We start from the raw sequence: 3741 nt of genomic DNA on the forward strand, positions 1-3741 counted from the left end.
GGATAAATAGTGTTCAGAGAATGAGAGCTTGTTTTGACATCAGCTGCCTTCACTGGATGCCTTTTGCTGTAATTCTAAGCGCGTGCAAAATAATTCAAATTAATTTATTTGGGTTTCCCACCCAGGCAGAGGGCACTTAAAGCTATTTTGAAACAAGTTCATATAAACTCTTATTCATTCCAAAATATGATTTGATGAAATATAATTATATGTTCTGTGAGTGTCAAGAAACACAATGAGCACAGCAGTTAACAAGCCTACTTCTGGAAGTATATGAAAGGGAAACAGCTGGCAGCACTAGCAGGATTGTTAGTTAATGTTAGAGTCCAAAGAATCCAGCTGGGGGTATAGCTCAGTGGTAGAGCATTTGACTGCAGATCAAGAGGTCTCTGGTTCAAATCCAGGTGCCCCCTTCTTTTTTTGAAAAAAAACACAGAAAATTATTTCCCTTTTTTTGTACCTTATCCCCCCCCCAATCTTACTAGACTACTAGCAGGGTTTTAGAGTTATTAATTTGTACAGTGCCTAATCATAGCAGTGCTTGTGACAGAAATATTATAAATCATATCTGCCCCAGGCCAATGCAGTTCTAGTTTCATGGCGGACTGTGACATTTGGAAAATGACAGTGAGTGAGGGCAGAGCAGTTAGCTGGATCAGGTGATAGATTTTGAAATAGGTATTACTAGCCCGACAGGAAAAGTTTTAGCAATAGAGTTAGTTGATTTGCTTGGTTCCCACCAGTACAGTCCGCTAGGGGCTAGCTCATGACTTTGTTGCATTGTTTCTGTTCAGTAGTTGATCTACTGGGCCTGCCTGGATTCAAACTATTTTAAGATAGATTCCTGCTTTCCTTTTTCTTAGGGGTTGAATGCTTATTATGTGTCTTGTGTGGTTCTAAATAAATAATATAGTTTGTGAATATGTTAACAAAGAACACACACTCTAGATATGAGTTAGATATAGTCACCTATAATTTCAGTCCAGCTTTCTTAGTATGATGAGTTCAGCAGACAATAATTTGCTCATTGGGCTAGTTAGATTCTTGAAGACTTCTTAAAGAACCATTGGCTTTGGTGTCCAAAATGAAAAGGAACAGCTAATTTTTCTTTAAAAAATCACATTTGATTGACAAGTACAACCAATCTATATTTCAGGAGAACCACAGCCCTGTTGAGATTGTATTACCAGACTGTTGGGGGGAATTGCACTTTCAAATGCTGCAGTCATCTTGTTTGTAGGCTTCCTAGAGGCACCTGGTTGGTCACTGTGTGAACAGACTGCTGGACTTGATGGATCTTGGTCTGACCCAGCATGGCCTTTCTTATGTTCTTACAACCTCAGGGTAACACGCTCCTACCAGTTCCCTTAACTAACCTGCCAGCCAGAGACCAAGGGACTGAGACTCCAGCCTGCCTGGGTATAGTTCCAGAAGCCAGCGCAAGCTGAGTTCTAAAAACAATCTGGTAGCTGTAGCCACTTAGGGCTAAAATACTGGCTTCAGATTGAAGCTCCAAAACCCAAGAACACCACAAAATACAATAAGGTTTATTAAAGGAATGTACAGATATAAGAGCAGTGAACAGCAAGGATAAAATAATAAAAGCTACATATTTAACCTAAGGCACTTTACAAGCATTGGTTCTCTAATCCAGATGTTACTTGCCCAGAGTGAGTCCAAACCAAGTTTCAAAGTCCAAAGTCAGGTGTTCTGGCCACCTGGTCTAGTATCAAGAGGTGACCCAAAATCAGATGTAATGCAGACAAAGGGCACAAACCAGAATGAAAGAGAGCCAGCATGGTATAGGGATTAAGTGCGGTGGTTTGGAGCGGTGGACTCTGATCTGGAGAACTGGGTTTGATTCCCCACTCCTCCACATGAGCTGTGGAGGCTAATCTGGTAAACTGGATTTGTTTCCTCACTCCTCCACATGAAACCAGCTGGGTGACCTTGGGCTAGTCACACCCTCTCAGCCCCATCTACCTCACAGGGTGTCTGTTGTGGGGAGGGGAAGGGAAGATGATTGTAAGCCGGTTTGATTCTTCCTTAAGTGGTAGAGAAAGTCGGCATATAAAAACCAACTCTTCTTTTTCTTTTATGCCAAACGACCTGCATTGGCATGATTCTAGTTGACCAATGAAATGTGTTTCTAAGTGGGTGACCTTGATTAATCAGGTATGTTGTTAACAGGGGTCCTAACCAATCGGGTGTGTTGCCAGCATGAGTCCATGTACTCTGCAGCTGTACAGGGCCTAATTAAGCAAGGTCCCTTCTCCCAACTATTTATGCACTCATCAGATGGAATGTAGAGGCAAAACTCCCTCTGTGTCACTAACTCTGTGTCAACTCCCATCTTTCCTTGACTTGCTCTCCGAAATTACAGTCAGCATGACCTTGAGTTCTCAGAGAGAGAAACTTGTATGATTTTTGTAGGCCTCAAGCCTGAACCAATGTTTCTGAAAAGACAAGAGACTGGTAGGCAAGCCAGTCTCTTGATACCACACTTGAAGATAGTCATAGGGCAGTGATGGCGAACCTTTTAGAAACCGAGTGCCCAAACTGCAACCCAAAACCCACTTATTTAACGCCGAGTGCCAATGCGACAATTTAACCTGAATACTGAGGTTTTAGTTTAGAAAAAAACTACTCATACATTCACATCTTTTGCCTTAAAAGAAAAACATAATAACAGAGCTTTCTAACCAGTGTAGGCAGGAAAGATCAAGTTCTTCAAATTTGGCTTTATCTGGAGAAGTAAGAAAACACAGGGTTGTCTCCATCTTACGGAACTGTAAAAATCTGTTGCTAAAATTCACCTGTGCAGTTGCTACAATGTTAGAAAATTCCTTGTAGATTTCCTGATGGCTTGTAGGATTGTCTACAAATGTTGTAGAATTTTCTAAACGCATTTTTAGTTTTGGAAAATATTTCAGCTGCCCACTTTCAAGGTCTCTTTCAAAAACCTGCAGTTTTCTCTCAAATGTTTTGATATTACAAAACATCCTTTCTGCTGTTTTCCCTACGCCTTGCAGTTGTTTGTTCAGTACATTGAAGTGTTGTGTAAAATCTGTAAAAAACATGAGGTTGGTAAGCCAGGCCATATCAGTGAGCTGTGGATATTCCTGCCCTTTTTCATTCATAAACAGCCTAATTTCATCCAAGCAGGCTACAAATCTGAGTTGGACTTCAGCAGCTGCAGCGCCAACTTAAAGACCCCCTCTTTAGGGTGACTGTACAGCAGCAGCAGCAGCAAGAGAGGGGGTGGGGGAAGCTTCCCCTTAGCCCCCCTGACTCTCTGCCCCCCCCCCACCGACTGTACCATGGAGAATCCCGCGCCTCTCCCTGGCGGCAAGCAAGGCGCGCTTGGCGGCTTTGGAGCCGGGTGAGCGGCACCGAGAAGAGGAAGGGGGTGGGTGCCCACCGCCCCTGCCAAGCGCGGGCAGCCAGCGCAGGGGCTGCAGCATCGGGCGCGCAGCCTGGAGGCACTGACAGGATGGAGGAGAGGAGAAGAGGAGGGGGGTGAAGAGGAACAGGAGGTAAGGAAACGTAGAGTTGAAGACAGAGGGGGCGATCCTGAAGGCGGGCGATGGAGAGAGGAGCGGCGCGCCAGTGAACTGGGGCATTGGAAGGCGGGAGGGACGGCCAGCCTGTTCACAGAGGGCCTGCCCCCTCCGCCCCCACTGGCGCGGACTTCAAGGAGCGAGCGGGCAGCAGACGCACAGCAGGAATGGCTCGGGAAAG

The 3741-nt window shown here is 44.8% G+C and overlaps 1 non-coding gene across 1 annotated transcript; it reads left to right on the forward strand.

Moving 5' to 3' along the window:
- The first annotated feature begins 341 nt into the window (after positions 1 to 341).
- TRNAC-GCA (transfer RNA cysteine (anticodon GCA)) lies at positions 342 to 413 on the forward strand. The gene has a single exon. It is a non-coding gene; the product is annotated as a tRNA-Cys (tRNA).
- The last annotated feature ends 3328 nt before the right edge of the window (positions 414 to 3741 follow it).

Source organism: Euleptes europaea, chromosome 7 (genome assembly GCF_029931775.1).
Source record: "Euleptes europaea isolate rEulEur1 chromosome 7, rEulEur1.hap1, whole genome shotgun sequence".
NCBI lineage: Eukaryota > Metazoa > Chordata > Lepidosauria > Squamata > Sphaerodactylidae > Euleptes > Euleptes europaea.